Source organism: Moschus berezovskii, chromosome 5 (genome assembly GCF_049115385.1).
Source record: "Moschus berezovskii isolate FMDL1 chromosome 5, NW_MosBer_1.0, whole genome shotgun sequence".
NCBI classification, from domain to species: Eukaryota; Metazoa; Chordata; class Mammalia; order Artiodactyla; family Moschidae; genus Moschus; species Moschus berezovskii.
In genome coordinates, this window is record NC_142464.1 from 33651547 (window position 1) to 33674367 (window position 22821).

General features: G+C 37.8%; 1 non-coding gene across 1 annotated transcript; it reads right to left on the reverse strand.

The window, feature by feature from the left end:
* Positions 1-21295: 21295 nt before the first annotated feature.
* On the reverse strand, positions 21296-21398 carry LOC129562257 (U6 spliceosomal RNA). The gene has a single exon (XR_008687172.1). It is a non-coding gene; the product is annotated as a U6 spliceosomal RNA (small nuclear RNA).
* Positions 21399-22821: the final 1423 nt, after the last annotated feature.

The window sequence follows — 22821 nt, forward strand, 5'->3', positions numbered from 1 at the left end:
TGATGCATGTAAACTTTAAGAGGTTAGAAGTTGATTTAAATTCTGTAAAGTAAATGTATTGGGAGGGACAGAGCAAGAAGAAGTAGGAAAAGAGAATGTTCTTTAAAAGAATAATAGGGAACTGATCGCTTCTTCTTCACCATGATGTTCTGAATAACATTTAAGGGAATCTCACTGGAGTAGTTAACTAAACTGTGCAGTGATTAAAAAATAAAATGATTTGGCAGTGAACAGTCTTCTGCCTAAACTCTAGTTTTAAAAGGCCACAGTGAGGTTAGGCTAGTCCAGGCTGAGCAACTGAAGTGTCTATCCCTTGCTTCTGTAAACCTATTCCCTCTCACCTCTCATTTACTTAATCTATTAACAATTTTCTCAGTTCAGTTCAGTTGCTCAGTTGTGTCCAACTCTTTGTGACCCCATGGACTGCAGCATGACAGGCTTCCCTATCCATCACCAACTCCTGGAGCTTGCTCAATCTCATGTCCATCGAATTGGTGATGCCATCCAACCATCTCATCCTCTGTTGTCCCCTTCTCCTCCCACCTTCAATCTTTCCCAGCATCAGGGTCTTTTCCAATGAGTCAGTTCTTTGCATCAGGTGGCCAAAGTATTGGAGTTTCAGCTTCAGCATCAGTGCTTCCAATGAATATTCAGGACTGATTTCCTTTAGGATTGACTGGCTTGATCTCCTTGCAGTCTAAGACCATTTTCTACATCTCTTTGCCGTCCAAGACCATTTTCTACATCTGATGAATTTTCTTTTTTCATAGTCTGTCACTTCAAATTATCAATGTTTACCTATTGCAAATAATCATAAGCCTGTATGTGTGGATATATATACACATATATATGTATATATTTATATAAATATTAAATATATGTTTATAAATATATATAATATTGTTATGTATAGTGTACATGTGTATACACACATATAGGTATTTATATATATTTACATAAATATATAAATTATATAATATATAATATATATATGTGCCTGCCTGCTCAGTTGCTTCAGTCGTGTCTGACTCTTTGCAGCCCCATGGACTGTAGCCCACCAGGCTTCTCTGCCCATTGGATTCTCCAGGCAAGAATACTGGAGTGGGTTGACATTTCCTCCTCCAGGGGATGTTCCCCACTCAGGAATTGAACCTGCATCTCCTACACAGGCAGGCGAATTCTTTACCACTGAGCTACCTGGGAAGCCCATAATATATATTAGTATATATATGTATTAGATGGGACAAAGTGCTTTACAACCAGTCAAGTAGTTTTTGAGCACCTCTTCTGAGCTCAGCACTCAGCTGGGTGCTCTCAGAGATAGATATAGGTATGCAGCATGCAAAACAAGAGTAGGAACAGTCAATTTTCTGAAGTGTCTTCCTATTATAAAATTGCCTAAGTCTGTGAGTATCAATATATAAAGAAATCTAGTCAAAGAAGTCAAAGCTTGCTCCATAAGGATGTGAATGGATATTTGAAGATATTATTGGAAGAAAGGAATCTATCCTGAGAGAGAAACAGTATGAGCAAGGGCACACATATGTCATATTCATTAGACCATAAAAAAGTAATTTCAATTACTACAATTGAAATTGTAGTAAGAGGGACAGATCGTGAGGGCCTAAAATAGCCAAGTGAAGGAATTTGAACTTGATAAGGTAAGAAATGAGTCACTGGAAGTTTCTGAGAAATGGAATGTAGCGATGACAATACAGGCGCTGGAGAAGAAGGAGTAGATTAAAGAAAGCAATGGTGAGTAAGAGTACATGATACTCTGTCCAGGAGTTAGGTACACAGCAGTGAATAGGAGTTTGGGCCCTCCAGGAGTACAGCGGTAGGGACAGACAAGTAGAGTCCAGAACGATAAGTAACAGGAAGGGGTAGTTTGGAAGGATGTAGGTAGGACATTTATCTCTATTGTGCATTGCTTCCTGGAAAAGATGCCATCAAGCAGAGACCTGAAGGAGAAACAGGTCAAGGAATCAAAAGGCTTTCTTTTATGTACATGGGCAAGGAGACAAGAATTTGGATCTTTGAGGAACCTGTAAGCAGTTCATGGCTAGAGCGAGATATGCACAGATGTGGGGAAAGGGAGGCGGTCATGGAATAACAGTGGACAAGAAAGAGGGATCAGATCTTGCAGGGCCTTGATGGCTGAGGGTATATCCTAAGGACATCATCCTGAGGGCAGTAGGGAGGGTGTGAAGTTTGAAAATGACATAGTTAAATTTATATTTGAGTAGCTGCAAAGTGGAAAATGTCTAAGAATGAGGTCTAGACTAGAAGGTGGGAGCCTAGTGCAATATTCCAGATGTGAGCTGAACTAAAATAGAAGCAGTAGGGACAGAGAGAAAAGGATAGTCTTGAGAAATACTAAGGAAGCGGTATAGGTTTGGTGGTAAAGGTTTAATCTAATTAAACATTAGATTTGTTTAGGATTGTTTATTTTAAATAATACTACAGTACTAAGGGTAAGGTATTATTAATATCTCAGTTTTACAAATGATGAAACATGTTGAAGAGGTTAAATAATTTAACTTAGAATTGACAACTAATAAAATAAGCAGAAGTCAAATTTAAGCCTCTCTGACTCAAACCCCCAATGGAATAATATGTAGATAAAAATGCTCAGGGAAAGTACCTTCTATTTTGGGTGACCGCGACAGATTAAAAATGCTATATTATAAAATTTTATCTGAAGCAAGTTTCATTATCTCTAAAATAATTTATTTGGCTCTACTCTGAAACTTATGAATTTAAAAGACAGAATCTCTGTGTTACTATAATATTTTATTTATGAATATTTAATAAAGCTACTTTTAATTAGGATATAGTTTCAGTTTTTCTTGAAATAATATTTAGTTTATTTTAATTTCAGTTGCCTTTACCATTCCATTGCATTAAAAAGGGGGTTAGAAGTTTGCTATGCATCTAGGATTCTTATTATGACATGCAGGAATTTGGTACATCTGTATGTTTTTAGACCATTTGATAAGTATGGATAACATGTGTTTCCCTTTCTTCCTGTAAACTTCAAATTTAATTCAGTCCTTTAAAGGTTGTTAGTGAGATATCAGTTCAGAAAAATGACATCTCAGCTTACAGTCTCCTTCATTTTATCTTCCATGTTTCATAATAATGAGAAAGTTGTGCCAAAGTAAAATGAATAGGGGGCTTGAGAACACTGAGATCTGCTGGTTGAGCACGTTACCAAAGAGGCAAAGAGAGTTCAAGAAACAAGAATGCTGAGTCCTAGTCTACCTGTAACTACCTCTGTGGCAGTTGATTTTGCCTTTGGGGACAGTTCACTGTATCTCTGACTCTCAAATTCATTCTTTTTAAAAATTGTGAATTATAATAGATTTGTCAAAGGAAGAAAACATGAACTGTCTTTCAAATTTAAGGAGTATTTTTCTCATGGTGCTTAGTCCTGATGGAGGCATTCAGCTCTGCTACCTAAAATTATCCCCATGCTCCACCCCACCCACACACATGTACACATCCTCACAAACTTACTGGAAAAATCCTCCAACTGTGAAAACATTCCATTGCTTCCACCTGTGCTGGCCTAAGGCAAAACTGGGAAGTAATTCAAATTAGCCTGATGCTCTTGAGCATCTTGGGATATTGTCTCATGTAACACTAACATCTAATACTAACCACATGAATTAGATATTTTACAATTAGGGAAGTGGAGAAACAAGATATTTTAATTAATTTGACTAAGGTCACATGACCAATAAAAAGTAGAGCCTCAATTTGAACCAAGTCTGATCTCAAAGTCCATGCTCCCTCCCTTTCATTTCATTATTGCATATAAATCTGTTTTCTCACCCTGAACCTCAGCTCTACTATAATGCTGCATGAAGAACAAACACCTATATTTTATCTTACTTCTCCACACTGGCAAGGTTAGCTGTCTGTTTCCATTTCTAATTAAGAATGATTTTCTTTTCAGGGTTAATGGAAGCTAATCTGATAATCTATGCCAATAGGCCTATAACCATCCATTCCTCTTGTGAAACATATGTAATCACTCAAAAAGTGGTGTTTTAGATAAAAGTAAAGAGCTTGCCTGGTGGCTCAGACAGTAAAGCGTCTACCTACAATGCGGGAGACCCAGGTTCAATCCCTGGGTTGGGAAGATCTTCTGGAGAAGGAAATGGCAACCCACTCCAGTACTCTTGCCTGGAAAATCCCATGGATGGAGGAACCTGGTAGGCTATAGTCCATGGGGTTGCAAAAAGAGTCAGACACGACTGAGCAATTAAAAAAGAAAAAAAATTCAAAAGAGGAGTTCTGACTGGATTATCTTACTATCTTTATATACTTTTGTGTAGCCCACATCACCAATAATTGCCCATTTTCCCCACTTAGGATTTTTCCAGATCCTCTTGAAATCTCCTCCATTTCCTTTTTAGGGGTCCTCTTTTATCTACTTTAAAGTCACCTAAAGATTTCCTTAATTTTAATCTCATCCAACTCTGATTAAGTTCTTAGTGCTTATAAAACTTCTTCAATAAAAACTACCTTATTCAGACTTCTGAATAGAAATGCCTCATTAACCAGCATGTCTATTTACCTGCAGTTCACTGATAATTGATTCTCATAATGACGATCCTGAGGGGCAAGATTCTGAAGTGTTAAAGACTGAATGAAATTTGCTTAATGTACTTATATTTGTTTCCCATGACTGCTGTAACAAATTACCCACAAAATTATTGGCTTAAAATAACACAAATTTATTATCTTACAGTTCTGGAGGTCAGAAGTCCAAAATGGAGTTCACTGGGCTAAAATCAAGGTGTCATCAGGGTTTGCTTCCTTCCTTTCTAGAGGCTCTGTGTTGCTCAGTTGCGTCTGACCTTTTGCGACCCCATGGACAGGCTCCTCTGTCCATGGGATTCTCCAGGCAAGAATACTGGAGTGGGAAGCCATTCACTTCTCCAGGGGATCTTCCTGACCCGGGATTGAACCCAGGTCTCCTGCATTGCAAGCAGATTCTTTACCATCTGAGCCATCTTCTGAAGGCTCTAGAGGAAATTTCCTTGCCTTTTTCAGCTTTTCAAGACTGCCTACATTCCTTAGCTAGTGTGCTCCTTGCAGTCTGCAATCACATCTCCTCTCACTCTCCTGCCTATGTCTTTCTCTTATAAGGGCCCTCATATTATTGTGGACCCACTAAAATAACCCAAGATAACCTTCCCATCTCATGATCTTTCATTTAATCATATCTGCAAAGTCTCTACTGCCATGTAAGGTAATATATTTCTTATTTTTTATTGCAATATAGTTGATTTACAATGTTGTATTTGTTGCAGGTATCCAGCAAAGTAATTCAATCATATATGTAAATATATATATGTATGTACGTGCATATGTTCTTTTTCACATTCTTTTCCATTGTAGGTTATTACAAGATATTGAATATAGTTTTCTGTGCTATACAGTAGATCTTTGGTGTTTATCTATTTTATATTAATATAAAGTAGTGTGTATCTGTTAATCCCAAACTCCTAATTTATCCCTCCCCCGTTTTCTCCTTTGGTAACCATAGATTTATTTTTTATATCTGTGAGTCTGTTTCTGTTTTTTAAGTAAGTTAAAAAAAGTTTGTTCCATTTTTATAAAATGGAAGTGATATTATATGATAGTTGTCTTTCTCTGACTGACTTACTTCATTTAGTATGATAATCTCTAAGTGATTGACAGATTACAGGAACTTGAACATGGACATCTTGCGGGTGAAGGGACATTATTCTGCCTACCTTGGTAGTACATATTAAATTTATTTTGTCCTATTAAATGTATGACAGTAAAAACCTATCTGTATATATGATGCATAAGTGATATATGTGAATGTACATGATAAATTTATTATTTCTTTAATTGTGCCAAAAAAACACTTTAATTTTTATTTTATATATGAGTTTTAATCATTTCATGGATATAATACTTGTCTTTCTAGATCCACTATCCAGATCTCCTTTTTCATATCCTTTTTTCCTTCATAGAATCTAGTAATAGCGCTTTATGTGTACATTTTCAATAAACTGACATATTCTTGAAGGAATCAGCATGTGAACCAGGTTTATATGGTAAATAAACCAATTTCTGGTTTCAAAACAATGATAGGACTATGAAAAATTCATATAGAAATTAATTGGAATTTACACTTTGTAATTATCAAGTCAGCAAGCCAGGTTATTAATTCTGAATTGCTATTTCCATGTAATCATTCATTGATTCAACAAATATTCAATACTTAAAACTAGCCTACTATGAGATAAGATTTTTGGATACAACAGCGAACAATAAAGACTTGTTCCTTCATTGAGCAGATTTTAGTGAGGAGAAGAAACAAGCAAATAAACAGAACATACAGATGGGATAAATATAGACAATTTCCTGGCTGTCCAGTGGTTAGGACTCTGTGCTTTCATTGCTGAGGCCCATATTCAAACCCTCCTGCTAGGGGAACTAAGATCCTGCAGTCTAAAAAGAGGTGGGGGTCGGGGTGGATGAGTACTGTAAGAGAAGCAGATAAGAAGCTCAGGCAGATAAAAATGACAGTGGAAAGTAACTTACATGATGCCGTGCGGGAAGGCCACTCTTAGAACATGATAACTAATCTGAGGCCTGAAGATAAGAGGCAGATCATGTGAAAAACCAGAGGAGGAACTCCTTGGGCTTTGGGAGCTACAAGTGCAAAAATACTGAGGCAGAAAAATTGTGGCTGTGTTTTAGGAAATGAAAGACAGCTAGAATAACTGAAGCCTAGTAAGTAGGAGAGAGTGGCAAAATGAAGTTGCAGAGGTAGACAGAGTCCAGTAATATAGCATTTAGGGCTTTAATGGATGGAAAAAAAACAAAAAAACAAAAAACCCATGTGTTATTCCAGAATTTAAAAACAAGTGGAATATAGGACTCAGAAGTCAGGATTAGATAGAAGTCAAAATAGCAGCTATATTACTGATTATGCTGATTGGAGAATTGGTCAAATAGACTTCTTAATACTCCTCCCACTGCCATCACCCTGAAAAAATATCCCTCCCCTATTGTCCCTAGCAGAACTGAACTGCAGATTTTCCTTCCAGGGGCAAGCTGGTTGCTAAAGGGCAGAGGAAAATTAAGCTATTCTGAAAGAAAAAAACCTAAGAAGTCTCTGAAACACACATTCTCAGTGTCCACTGCCATGTCACTGGTGAGATATTAATAATTTCCTCTTTATACTCCAGGGAAGGAGTGCTAAGGGATGAGAGTTGGGGGGAGGGGGCAGTTGCTGAGAGAGAATGGGGCTATTTTCACTTTCTTCCTGCAGAGAGAAAGTTCCCTGCTTTCTATGGAATGTGTTGAGGAGAGGGGAAGAATAAATATTTCCCTTACAGTTCCATGAGATGGATCATACAGGCCAAGATACAGAGTTTGAATTTCACTCTAAATAAAAACAACAAGCAAATAAAAGTTTTTAGTAGCAGAGTTACAGACTGATATACAATTTGGAAAAATTACCTTGGCTACTGTGGAGACGAGTGGAAATAAGGAGAGCATCTAGCAGGAAGAGCTACTGCCTCCTAGATGATTTGAGAGATGGTATGGCTTACGTCAAGGTAGCGGAGGAGGAAAGTAGGAGGATTAACGGTCTGGAGGTAGAAAGGCTGTGCTTGCTGATGAATTAGATTTAGGGGAGACAGTCAAGGAGGACTTAAGGCTAAGTAATTGAGACTGGGCTATCACATTTAAATGACTGGGTGGATGATGGAGTCATGTATTCAATTGGCAAAAACTGGGAAAGAAATAAGATAGCAACAGAATTATATTCCTTGGATTTGGCAGGGAAAAGATTGTTACTGATTCTGCAAGAGTAATTTTTGGCTTCCCAGGTGGCTCAGTGGTAATGAATCTGCCTGCCAATGCAGGAGACACAGATTTGATCCTTGGGTCAGGAAGATCTCCTAGAGTAGGAAATGGCAACTCACTTCAGTATTCTTGCCTGGGAAATCCCATGGACAGAGGAGCCTGGTGGGCTATGGTCCGTGGGGTCAAACACAACTTAGCAATTAAACAGCAACGATAATTGTGAACACTGGGAAGTAAAACCAGATTTAGAATTTGAAGAAGAAATGACAGGTGGTTGCTTATGTACATTTTTAAAATTTTATTTATTCATTCATTTGGCTGTGTTAGGGTTAACATTAGGGTTAGCTGTTGGGTCTTAGCTGCAGCACACAGGATCTTCACTGGGGGACCTTCGTTGTGTCTCGCAGGAACTTTCGTTGGAGCACGTAGACTCTCTAGTTGTGGCACGTGGGGCTCTGAGGTATATGGGATCTTAGTTCCCTGACCAGGGATTGAACTCACATCCCCTGCATTGAAAGGCAGATTCTTAACGACTGGCCCACCAGGGAAGTCCTGCTTGTGTACATTTTTAAAGGAAATTTTACTGTGGAGGTAAGCAGAGAAGTGGTGTAATAAGGGCGATAAGGGATTTTTGGAAGATGTTTGTTTTTACACTGAAGGGAATGGTCCACTGATGGTGCAAAGTAGACAGAATACATGGAGGTACGAAACCTTTGGAAAGGTGAGAGGGAATGGTACCCAGAGTCTGATTGGGTAATGGGCCCAAGATATGGACACTTGAAGCGAATCTCTATAAGAGGAATAATGATACAGATACAGGTAGACTGGTATATTTGATGACAGGAAGATAAAGAGTCCCCGCTGAATAACTTCAGTTTCATTTATAAAGCATGATGGGACATCAATAATGGAGGATAAGGGGAGAACAAGGGCAGATAAGAGATTTGAAAAGAGAAGAGACATCACAAAGTAGTTGTGTCCAAAATTATGAACGCAAACTTAATGTAGACACAAAGTTCTATCACTGGGCAGTGTTTAAAGCCCATGATGGACAGGGAGGCCTGGCGTGCTGTGATTCATGGGGTCGCAGAGAGTCAGACACGACTGAGCGACTGAACTGAACTGAACTGAACTGAAGGTTTGTAATTATCTATGAAAAGTATAATTTATCAATTTGGTTATTTTCTTCGACATTTCATTCTTTACTATATTCTGATATGGTCAAAGAACTGTTGTGGTACAGTTAATAGCATATGTGAACTAAAAGGATAAAACTTGACATTTTTATTTCAGAGGTAATTCAGTTTACAAATTCTAGGTGTGGCCATGAGAACAAGTGGCTGAATAGGAGTAGAGGAAAAGTTAAGAGGTCAAGGAGCTGAGAGGGAAGTTTAGGCTGGGTCATCTACATTCAGGGTGACATCACAGAGCATGCTGACAAATATAGGAGTGGAGTGTGAGCCCGGGGGTAGGTCATCTTCTAATAAAGAAGAATAGCCAAGACATCAGCAGATGGCAGCAATGTGATTTAGAGATGGATATAGCCAGATGTCATGGCTTCAGAGAGCAGAGGTTCCTGCAGGAGGACAGTGGGGAGTGAGGAAAGCACCTCCGCTATCTATTGGCTCTGTGGTAGGTGAAGGGTGAGGGGAAAAATGCAGTAGATGTCACTCGAGAGGCCTGTAGGGTAAAGTGTCCTCAACTAGAAGGTTAGTTTTCAGTTAAAAGATGGAAGTGAAAATTTCCGTAAGATTGAGAATGTAATAGGGTTTGTTATCAATTGCTACTTAATAAACCATGACAAACTCAATGGCTTAAAACAGCAATTTTATCATCTCTCAAGATACTGTAGGTTGACGGGGCTCAGCTGGGTGATTCTTCTGATTCACATGATGTCATATGGGGCTGAAACCATTAGGAACTATGGTTGGTCTGGAAAATCCAATTCACTGATTCACATATCTGGTGTCTTAGTGAAGAAGACAGGAGCTGGGCTCAGTTGGGATGCCAATGCCTGTCTGTCTGTCTCTCTTCTTTATTCATCTCAGGGTCTCTCCGTCTCCACATGAACTTACCAGGAGTATAGCTAGACATCTAACCTGGCAGCTTAAGCTTTCCTAAAGCACAAAAGTGGAATCTTGCAGACCTTAAGGTTCATTCCCAGAACTGGCACATCATCATCTACCACATCCTGTTGATTAAAGTGAGTGAGTCATGGGGCCAGTCCAGATTCAGGAGAGGAGTCTTACAATGATGTCAGTACCAGGATTTGTGATCCATTGGTAGCAGTAGCCATCAATGTCAATTAGCTACCATAAGAAACTTTTTGATTTAGACTCAGACTTCTTGGCAGAGTGGAAAGACTGAGATGGGAGTGGGATTCAGTCATGTTAGGAGATAACAGAGCAGTGTAGGAATGGAAGAGCAGGTTGTAATGGAAGATGGAGGGACTTGAACTTCCAAAGATGATTGAAATAAAAAGGAACTTGAGGTATGATGTACTTGAGGGTCTAGTTGTACTAAAGCAGTGATTTACATATTTCTTTTTGATTATGCATCCCTAACTAACATATTTAAACATTTTAATATATGATAATAGCATAATTATTAATTATGTATAATCTACAGTAATGTGTACTTTGTAGAACAACTTAAAATAGAAATTAATAATGATTAGATTAAAAGATTAAATAATAGTTTTCCTATTATTTTATTCTATTTATCAATAGATCAGCTTCCTTGCCCTTTTTGGTGACAGCAATTTGGTTGACAATTCCTTGTCGGTTAAAAAAATCTTATTTTAATATCTTGTGATACAGTGGCTCAGAGGTCTGATTCTAAGTTCAGTTTATTCCCATGTTGGTTTTAATGGCTATTTTAGCTGAAGGAGCTTTCTTACAAAAATAAGTACAGGGAGATGGAAGAAGAGCACCATTAGCTGTGCCTGCTATATCATGATGCTCATTTTTCAAACCCATCCCCAATTATGAGAAGGGTTTTGTTGAAATTCAGCTAGCTGACATATATCATCCCCAATATCAGTCAGTCCTTCTTATAAGCCAATCAGAAGTTATTGCCTTTTCATATTTTTAAGAAATGGATTCAAAACCCATTGAAACTACTTTTTTAAAAAAGTGAGATTAAAAAGAATATCTTTACCGAAGATTTTCAAAAAACAGTCTGAAAAATTCAATTTCCAAGTTTTTGTGTGCAGATATTACGAATTTTACATTTAAATTGTTTCCAACAACAAAATTACATAACAGTGGAACGTTTCCAAGTGTCTATTTTAAAAATGCTCTCTCCTTAGCCCAAATGTCTTTGGAAACAGCAGTTACTTTCTCCTTCATTATTAAAAATGTCACACTTACCTTGAAGAAAGTGGTTGAGCATTATTTTTTCAAATATATCTGACCATTACTTACGTTCGTAGAAAAGGTTAGCATATTGGGCACACTTGTCAAGTTTACTTATAGATAAGTATTATTCAGCTTTTAGTTGGATAGTCCCTTCTATAGGAAAACCAGTAAACTGGCTACTCCGTGGTAAGATTTTAATGGTGGGCCCTTGCTTATTACAAGGCTCCACTATTATTTTAAAGATCTTATTTTAAAAATTAATCAAACTGACATTCTGTGTAGCACATGAACTGTGGTACATGTCATACGTGGAGATGAAGTCAATTTGCAGCATCTGGATGCCATGTATTTGACTTACGGAGCTAATGACAACAGGCGTGCCAGTCAGTACACCGAGTACTAGACAAGCATAAATCCCTTCATACGTTTTAGATACAAAATAAATGTGTCAGGGCTAATATTTTTTTCTTCTTTTCCCCCCCTGCTTTTTATTTTTACTTTTGGCCACGCTCTGCAGCATGGAAGATCTTTGTTCCCCAACCAGGGATGGAGACTGTGCCCCTGCATTGTTTTTTCAAAAAATTTTTGCAAATTTATTTTGGCTGTGCTGGGTCTCCATCACTGCTCAGGCCTTTCCCCCCCGTATTTGCGGCAGGTGGGGGCTAGTTGCGGAGCCTGGGTTTCTCATTGCTGTGGCTTATCCTGTTGCAGAGCCTGGGCTCTAGGGTAGATGGGCTACAGTCATTACAGCTCCCAGGCTCTAGAGCACAGGCTCTGTGGTTGCTCCGAGGCATGTGGGATTTTCCTGGACCAGGGATCAAACCCATGTCCCTTGTCTTGGAAGGAAGATTCTTTACCACTGAGCCACCACAGAAGTCCTAATATTTTATTCTTGCTCCTTATGGTTTTGTTTTGCTCATTCCATTTTGGAAATTATATTCTTTGAGTAGGACGAAGAGGAGGAACATTTGGTTTTGGCAGCGTGGTCCACAGTAAAACATTAAAACAGTGATTTTGGGGTGACGGCTCTTTCTGACACCACTCAGTATAGTAAAAACTTTTATGCTAAAAAAAAAATCTTATTGCAGCACAGTTATTATTGTATATAAGCACCAACTCTGTGCAGACAATAGTTATAAAAAAAAACTTTTACACTAGAAGACAGATGATCCAACTTTTGGTCTTCAGGTATGTACTGTATACAATTTAAATTCAGTCATTCACTTAATATATTTTCCATAACTTTTGGCACATATTTTAGAAGTGAGGTAATATTAATATGAGTTTCAAGGACTTACCAAGGATTACACTTGCAGTGAGTGGTGAAAATTAAGCTATATGCTTAAGATATTTTTTTATCTAAACTACTTCATTTAAGAGGGTCTTCAGGTACTAAGATGGAAATTAAACAGGCATAAAATATTAAAGACAAAAACAAAATACAAAAGTCCCCCCGAACAAAAAGCACAACAGGACTTATACTGTCAGGGAAAACGTACATTCAGAAGCCAGACTTGGGTAGTGGAGCACGCTGAGTTCAGAAAGGACTTTACAGCAGCAGTGGGATCAGTCAAAGGAAGGAAGTCATTGGAAACACTTGTCTTCTTAGAAGACATAAGCATATTGGATTAGTGGCTCAGAGGCAAGTCCTAGAATTTCTTCAAACAGTAACACAGGAAAAGGATATCTTGTTGGTTGTTTGGGAATGATTATAAAGCAGACATTGGATGTAGGAGTCTGGAACTCAGTGGACAAGAGGAGTTCATGCTCTGCTTTTCCTCTTTTCTTGGAGCTCTTTCTGCTCTGCTCACCTCTCAAAATGAGGTGTTCCCTCTTCTCTTCCCTTCTTTCTCTCCCTTTCTCTCCTTTACACAGTCTCTCCATTCTTTTAAGCCCCAAGACTATATGCCATCCCTGATCTTGATCCTGACTTCCAGATTTGCATTTCCACTCACCTACCATACTTCCTTGTCTTATTAGCACTTCTAATTTGATATGGCCAAAAAAGAAATTTTAATCATCCTTTCATCCCCAATCTGCTTTTTTCCTTATCTTTACTATCTTATTTTGCTTAAACCAAAAGCCTGGAACGCACTCTTCTGTTTCATTCTCTGTTTCTTCTCACCTGCCCTCTATCCAATCCCTCTGATTCTCCTCCTTTCCAAGCATTATTTCACATCTGCCCACTTTTATCTCTGATGTACAACCCTGGTCCAAACCGCCATCTTCTCGTATCTTGATTTCTCTGAGGGTCTCTGACTTTTCTCTTGCCTGCTTACATTCTAACCTCTACAGAGCAGCTGGGGTCATCATTACAGAATGTAAAGCAGATCCATCATTCCCCTGCTGAGTCCCTCCTCCCTCCAAAACATCCTAAGTCACTTAGAAGAAGGCTCAAATTCCTCACCTTGGCTTACCAGGCCTCATGTAATCTACCTTGCTTCCATCTTTGTCATCATTTTAAACCCTTTCCCTTTCTCACTGCCTTTCTTTCTGTTTCCTGAAAATGCCAAATTCATTCCTGCCTCAGAGCCATTAAACTAGCTGTTCCCTGAGCCAGGAATGCTCTTTCCATAACTGCTTCCTTCTTATTATTCAGGTCACAGCTCAATTATCGCAAAGGAACTCCGTTGCCTCGCTTCTATAATGTATGCAAACCAACAAATCTGAAGCAGTTACTCCATCACATCACTCTGATTTACTGTCTTTATAGCCTTATTATTACCTGCTATTTTCTTGTTTTATTTGTTTGTTTTCTCCCTGTACTATAATGTAACAATAGTAAGAACAAGGATTTTTGTCTTGTAAACTGGCACTGTTAGAACAGTGTCTGGAATGCTTTTCTTTTAAACATCAATTGCATGCTCTAATTTAGTGTCCTGGAAGAGAGAGCTTTAAAGACAGAATATCACAAGCCTCATTAAAAATGTCTCATATCTAATGCTGTTTAATGGGAGAAGGGTACATCCAACAACTGTTGTTTAGTGGTGGGAAGGATGTCTAATAGAACAGCTGTTTTCAAAAGAATCTTAATGGCTCTAGACTTCTGATTCAGGGAATGAATGAATAAACTTAAGGAGCTCTTCTGAGCATGTGCTATGCTAAGGACAGTCATAGGATAAGATAGGAGACAAGAAATGGTGGAAGAGAGCCAACTCGTTTGTCCAGCTGATCATACTATGAAGAGTTGGGAGAACAGGACACAGAGATAATACTAAAATAGAAATTATTGGAAAAATACAAGTTACAGATGGATAGAATCCAAATCAATTGCACAAACAGAGATAGTTACTAGAAAACATGATTCATGCCTTCAAGGAAACTGACAATATAAAAATGAAAGTGAACATATACACAGTTAAGTGGAATCCAAAACTCTTCTTGGACTAGCCTCAGGCACACCTTCAAGCCAGGCCACTTGATTTTAGCCCTCAAATAAATCTGACTGTGGGAGAACTGCTTAGAAACATAGCTTTACTAAAGATTTAATGAGAAAACAGAAAAGTAAAGTGTTGGTCACTCTGCTGTTCTGACCCTATCGACTATAGCCCGACTCTTTGTGACCATATGGATTATAGCCTGCTTGGCTCCTCTGTCCATGGGATTCTCGAGGCAAGAATACTGGAATGGGTTGCCAGTTCCTTCTCCACGGTAATCTTCCCAACCCAGGGATCAAACCCGGGTCTCCTGCATTACAGGCATATTCTTTACCATCTTAGTCACCACCGAAGCCCAGGAAAACAGAGGGAGAAGTCATGTAGCAAAATAACCCAAAACTCTGCTCTTTTTCTCTTTCTTATAATCCCTTAGTCTTTCCTCAGCAGCCTTTCCAATCACCTTGCTTAGTCCTCAGTTCCCCCATCCCCCTTGTCTAGCCAGCTTGTGTAGTATTCTTAGCAAACCAAAATCTAATTGTCAGCCAAACCATGACCACCTTTTGTTTCTCAAATGAATTTAGGATGGTCGGTCTAGGGGTGTGGGTGGGGAGAATGACTCAACTTTTATGCCACAGATATGTCTGGAAACTAATTCAATATTATTAGAGCTTAAGTCTCAGACTGGTGTTTAGTTGGAAATAAATTTGAAAAGATAGCTCAGGGCACGATTAGCTTTGAATGCCGCCCCATTTTTACTTTTTGTAGGTCAATAGGGAATTTTGAAGATTTTCAAACAGAGATGCTTCATGATCAGATTTGTATTACAATAAGATAAGCCTGGGAACACTATGAAGGATGGGTTAGAAAAATAATCCACCAAAGACAGGAACATAGTTTGCAACTATTTTAAAGTTATTCAGTGATGAAGTTATAAAATAGAGTTATGGAGATGACATGGAGAAGTTGATTTCCAAACACACTTAAAATTCAAGAATCCTCAGAATTTTAAGTTTTAATAGATGTAGAAGGTTGAGAGGGTCCTCTTGTTTCTAGCTTCAGCAACCAGTAGGAGAGTGATGCAATTCAGTGAGTTAGGGAGTGTAAACAATGAATAGCTGCTCTATTTTTGTATGTACTTTATGGTTTGTTTTTGTGGGCAGAGAAAATGATTTAGGTGTCAAACCGGACAAGTGTGAGTAGGAAAGCAATACACCCACATGAAGATGTATAGCATTTGGAAATGCAGGTGTGAGGTTTAAAGGAAAGGTCAAAGCAAGAGGAAATTAGTGGTACAGATGATGATGGAAGCTATGGAAGCAGATAAATGATGCATGAGCAAGTGTGAAGCTGGGAGAAAATACTGCTAAGAACAGGTACATAAGGAAGTATTACATTTAAGATATTTGTGAAAAATAGGAACAGAAACAGATTGACCAAGAGTTGTCAGAAGGAGAAGGACTGTCGATAAAAAGACCATTATTTTCGAAAAAGTGAGAACTTAGGGTAAAGAATTAGGATACGTGATGTACAAGTGCTTGTGGAATTCTCATATACCATGGGTTTTTAACTACAAAATCTACTTACGATCAACTGTTCAGTTACCAGCCCTGATTATAAAGAAGCTGGGGCAGGGTGTGGTAAAGCTGGGACCAGGGAGAAACTTCAGCTGTGATGTTGGAATAGAGAGAATCCCCATTTTCAGGGGCTTTTGGTACAAGTCTAGAAATCCAAATTAGACCTCTCCTCTCTGCTTTCTCTATATTTTTTACTTTTAAAATGTTTGTGGAAAAATAGTTGATTTACAATATTGTGTAAGTTTCAGGTGTACAGACAGTGATCATTCTGATCAGTCACAGCACCTTCTCCATACACTGAACAATTTTTTTGTATGTTTCAGTTGTGTTTTTACCTTTCTTGAAAAAATAAAAAATAATATGCCGAAAAGGTTGCTTTTTAAATTCCATCTTCAATATTAAAATGGCTGCACAAAAATTTGCTAACTTTGGTAAGTTTATTATGCATGCTGATATGACAACTGTCATAATACAATCTAACAAAATTGTTTTGAATTAAGCTGAAGACAGCTAAGTGCTACTAGAGCCATCTTACAGAAAAAACCCAACAAACCTTTTGACCAACCCAATGTTTTTGTCCCAACTGCTCAACTTGTACATAAGGAAGTATTACATTTAAGATATTTGTGAAAAATAGGAACAGAAACAGATTGACCAAGAGTTGTCAGAAGGAGAAGGACTGTCGATAAAAAGACCATTATTTTCGAAAAAGTGAGAACTTAGGGTAAAGAATTAGGATACGTGATGTACAAGTGCTTGTGGAATTCTCATATACCATGGGTTTTTAACTACAAAATCTACTTACGATCAACTGTTCAGTTACCAGCCCTGATTATAAAGAAGCTGGGGCAGGGTGTGGTAAAGCTGGGACCAGGGAGAAACTTCAGCTGTGATGTTGGAATAGAGAGAATCCCCATTTTCAGGGGCTTTTGGTACAAGTCTAGAAATCCAAATTAGACCTCTCCTCTCTGCTTTCTCTATATTTTTTACTTTTAAAATGTTTGTGGAAAAATAGTTGATTTACAATATTGTGTAAGTTTCAGGTGTACAGACAGTGATCATTCTGATCAGTCACAGCACCTTCTCCATACACTGAACAATTTTTTTGTATGTTTCAGTTGTGTTTTTACCTTTCTTGAAAAAATAAAAAATAATATGCCGAAAAGGTTGCTTTTTAAATTCCATCTTCAATATTAAAATGGCTGCACAAAAATTTGCTAACTTTGGTAAGTTTATTATGCATGCTGATATGACAACTGTCATAATACAATCTAACAAAATTGTTTTGAATTAAGCTGAAGACAGCTAAGTGCTACTAGAGCCATCTTACAGAAAAAACCCAACAAACCTTTTGACCAACCCAATGTTTTTGTCCCAACTGCTCAACTTTGCCATTGTAAAATAAAAGCAGCCATAGACAATACATGAAAAAAAAATGAACATGACTGTTTCCTGATAAAATTTTATTTATGAAACAGATGAAGGGCTGGATTTGGTCCATAGGCTATAGTTTTCTTACTCTAGTTCCTGATCTGGAGAAGGAAATGGCAACCCACTCCAGTGTTCTTGCCTGGAGAATCCCAGGGACGGGGGAGCCTGGTGGGCTTACGTCTGTGGGGTCACACAGAGTCGGACAGACTGAAGTGACTTAGCAGCAGTTCCTGATCAGTCATTTTCTAAGATTGATATCTGGTTAGGGGGTGCATGTTTGACCTCAGAATAAGTATGAACTAGAAATCTCCCAAGAGTTAGTTCAGTTTTGTCCAGGAGGAAATCACTTTTATCTTCAGATCTTGATCAAGGTGTGGTAAACATCAATCTGGTGATCTTTGAAGATCCAAACAAAATAAGGTGGTATTATGAAAGCAGCATGGAGAAGGAAATGGCAACCCACTCCAGTGTTCTTGCCTGGAGAATCCCAGGGACAGGGGAGCCTGGTGGGCTGCCGTCTATGGGGTCACGCAGAGTCGGACACGACTGAAGTGACTTAGCAGCAGCAGCAGCAGCATGAAAGCAGCAAGGGCACTTTTGATTTTGTTGAGACAGAGACCTGAGTGATTAAGAGTATCTACCAGGTCTTTTGATGTTCCGGGACCTTGACAACTGCATGCCATTTTTGAAGTTCCCTCATTATCTTTTTAGTCACCAATTTAATTGATAAATCAATATATGTTAACAGGCCAATCCATTGATATATTTTAGTTAGAAGAAAATTATCTATATTATTTTTTGTATCAATCCACAGTTTGCTTATATGTCATTATTAATCACTACAATTAAAATGGACCAAAAACATTCAAGATGAGTTACTATTACTTTTTCACTGTTTAATTAACATTTTCCTGTGTGCTTTATTCAATTAGACTCTCTCCTTTAGTTACAGGTAAAAATAAAATATGTATCCTTTCATTCACTTATTCATGCATTTATTGAAATCTCACTGAGTGCCAGGTATCAACCAGAGTGCAATGTGCTGGAAATACAAAGATAATCCTGCTTAATCTCTGTCCTTGAAATGCTGTCTGTCAAGGCATAATAGAGTTTCCAGAGGAAAGGACCAGTGAACAGTTTCAAATATGGCTAAAGGTAAGTCGTGAGAACAGAGGCCACTGGATTTAGCAGTAAAAATCATAGAGAGAGCCATTTTAGCCGAGTGTCAGTGTGAGTGCACATGCTTTAGGATTCCTCAAACTCTTGCCTATGCTACAATACTTAGATTCCCAACAATAGACCCCAAAGGCACTGTCTTTGTTTCTCACTAGATGATATGATAAACTCTAACTTCCAGGTGAATTGGACCTTAGAGCTGTATTAATCGGGAATCTTAGCTGTAAGCAATAATACCAGTTCTGCTAGGCATCAGCAGGAAAAGATTTCAAAATCTCTGGAAAGAAAGGAGACTCAGTCTCAGAAACTGCATAAATAGGAAGTGAGTCAGAAGTCTGAAGCCAGTCTAGACCTGTAAAGACACATTGCCTAGACATTGTATTTTCTAAGGCTATTTTTTATAGAGCAGTTTGAGGTTTACAACAAACTTGAGAGGATGATACAGAGACTTCTCATATGCCCTCTTTTCCACATGTGCATGGCTTCCCCCAGTAGCAACATCACTCACCAGAACGGTAACTCTGGGTTTATGCTTCTTGGTGTTACAGTCTGCGGGTTTGGACAAACTTATGGTGTATGCATCACTGGAAGGGGATATGGCAACCCACTCCCGCTTGGAGAATCCCATGGACAGAAGAGCCTGGAAGGCTACAGCCCATAGGGTTGCACAGAGTCATATGCAACTGAAGTGACTTTGCACAGCACAGATAGTGTATGTACAACAACAAATATTCATTATTATAAAAATTTCCTCTGTGCTCTGTGTATTCATCTCTGTCCCCCTGACTTCTGGCAATCCCTGAACTGTTTATTGTCTCCATGTTTCTGTCTTTTCAAAAAAAAGTCATATAATTGGAACTATATAGTATGTGTCTTTTCTAGATTGTTTTCTTTCACTTAGTAATATGCATTCCGTGCTCTTCTGTGTGTTTGCATCGTTTGATACTTCATTTCTTTGTAGTGCTGCATAATAATCCATTGTCTGGATGTACCATGGTTTCTTCATTTACTGAATGAAATACTTTGTTGCTTCCAAGGTTTGGCAACCTTTGGGGACTTCCCTGGTGGTCCAATGGAGCATTCTTTCATAGGCAATTTGTCACTTGTATATCTTTAACAAGTATCTGTTCAGATCTTTGGTTCACACGTTTTTTAAATGTCATTTTTAATCAGAAGACAATTGCTTTACAATGTTCTGTTGGTTTTTGCCACACAACAATGAGAATCAGCCATAATTATATATATGCCTCCTCCCTCTTGAACCTCCTTCCCACCCCACACCCCACCCCACTTCTCTAGGTTGTCGTTGAGCACCGGGTTGAGCTCCTTGTGTTATTCAGCAACTTCCCATTATCTGTTTTGCATATGGTAATGTGTATGTTTCAATGTATCTCTCTCAGTTGGCCACCCCAACCAACTCTGTCCACAAGTCTGTTCTCTGTCCCTGCCCTGCAAATGAGTTCATCAGTACCATTTTTCTAGATTCCATATAAATGCGTTGCATGCTGCATGCCTGCTAAGTCGCTTCAGTCATGTCTGACTCTTTGCAATCCTATGGATTGTAACCCACCTGGCTTCTCTGTCCATGGGATTCTCCAGGCAAGAGTATAGAGTAGGTTGCAGTGCCCTCCATCAGGTGATCTTTCCAGTCCAGGGATTGAGTCTTTTATGTTTGCTTCATTGATAGGTGGGTTCTTTACCACTAGTGCCACCTGGGAAGCCCTATATATGAATTAATGCACCATGTTTGCTTTTCTCTTTCTGCCTTATTTCACTCTGTAAAACAGGGTCTAGATTTATCCACCTTACTAGAACTGACTCATAGTCATTCCTTTTTAATGGCCCATGTTTTAATCAGGTTGTTATTGCTGAATTTTTAGTGCTTCATGTATTTTGGATAATAGTCCTTTATCAGATGAGTCTTTTGCAAATGTTTTCTCCAAGTGTGTGATTTTTTCCTTTTCATTAATCTCGAATTTTTTTTTGAAATTTGACTTTTCAACTTATGAATTGTTAAAATAACTTTCTTTGGCTAGTATCTTTATGTTTTATTTTCAGCTTTTGTGTGTGGACTTTTAATTTAGTGTATTGTTAGCAACACAGAGCAAGATTTGTTGCTTTAATCCAACCTAATAATCTCACTGACTACTCTTTCTGGTATATCTGCAATGATTTTAACCATTTTATATTTTATGCCTACCTTTCTTTTTCTGCTGATTTTTTTTTTCCTGCCTTTTTTGGGTCCAAAAGTTTTCCATTTTGCACTTTTTGTCTGCTGAGTAATTTATTATTATGTATTTTGTCTATTAGTTATGATCCTTACTTTTTCAGCATAACATTTAACTATAAATATTTCTTACATATTTTAACCTATTTGGTGCTTTTATTTTTCAAACACATGCTTCAATTATCCATGATTGTATTCTCCAGTCTTATGATTGCTTGATTTTTTAAAATACAAAAGTAGTCAGCTTTTTTTATAGTCAGTAGTAATTAAATTTTTTTCATTAATTAACAAAATATTGAATGTTTCACAAAATTGTGTGTCATCCTTGTGCAGAAGCCGTGATAATCTGCTCTGTATTGTTCCAGTTTTAGAATATGTGCTGCTGAAGCAAGTGCTTCACTAATATTTTTTATTGAAGTATAGGCTTCTCAGGTGGTGCAGTGGTAAAGAATCTGCTTGCTAAAGCAGGAGACATAAGAGACAAGGGTTTGATCCCTGGGTCAGGAAGATCTTCTGGAGAAGGAGATGGCAACTCACTCCAGTATTCTTGCCTGGAAAATTCCATGGACAGAGGAGTCTGGTGGGCTTCAGTCCATGGGTTCGCAAAGAGTTGGACACAACTGAGTATATACATGCACACATAATTGATTTACAATATTGTGTTAGTTTCAGGTGTACAGGAAAATGATTCACATATATACATATTATATATTTCAGATTATTTTCTATTTGTTACTACAAAATATTGAATATTGTTCCCTGTGTAATAGAGTAAATCTTTGTTGATTATCTATTTTATATACAGTAGTGTGAATCTGTTCAAACCCTCACTTTATCCCTCCCTTTCCCTTTTTTCTCTTTGGCAACTGTAAGTTTAAGAATTTTTTTTATTTTTATTTTTGGTATAATACTGGGACGTTGTGATTTAATTATTGAATTAGAACTTCAAAGTCTTACTCAGAAAGAATGTATTACAGATTAAAAGGTTGGGGACAAGTTATTTCAGCATTCAGTAAAAATTCTATTCAATAAAAAATCATAGCCAAGAGAAAAACTAGATATTTTTATAAGACCCATGGGTTATCTGGATGTTAAAATTTCCAGATACTGAAATAGCTATGAATAATATATTCAAGAAAATATATGATAAAATTATATCTAGAAATAGAGAGGATTCAACAAATAGAATAAAGCAGATTAGACTCAATAAATAAGAGTAACAGTCAGTTTCATGTTGGATCAGAATACATTCAGACTAAAAGATGTATTAAGAATCAAAATAAGAAAATGATGTAAGAGACCCATGAGTCACAAAGTAAAACGTCTAAGCAATGTGGTTGGATTCCCAGAAAGCAACCGAGACAAAGAATCACAAGTTCAGAGAACTAATACTTTATATGTGTGCTGAAAGCAAATTTATTGAAACTTTTCCCTGAAAGGAGATGTTATGTTTATTTTATGTTGCAAATTAAGGGTATACTGGAGCTTCCTCAAACAAAAACAAAAACAAAAATACCACCAAAACTAGAACCACCATATGATCAATAATTTCACTCCTGGACATACACCAGAAGAAAATGAAAATATTCATTTGAACAGATACATGCACCCAACGCTCACAGCAGCACCACCCACAATAACCAAGATATGAAAGCAACCTAAGTACTTACCAACAGGTGAATGGACAAAGAAGACGTGACATATAGATAGACAGATTTATACACACAGTGGAATACCACCCAGTCACTCAAAAAGAGCAAAATCTTGCCATTTGCAGCAACATGGATGGACCCAGAGGGTATCATGGCTAGTGA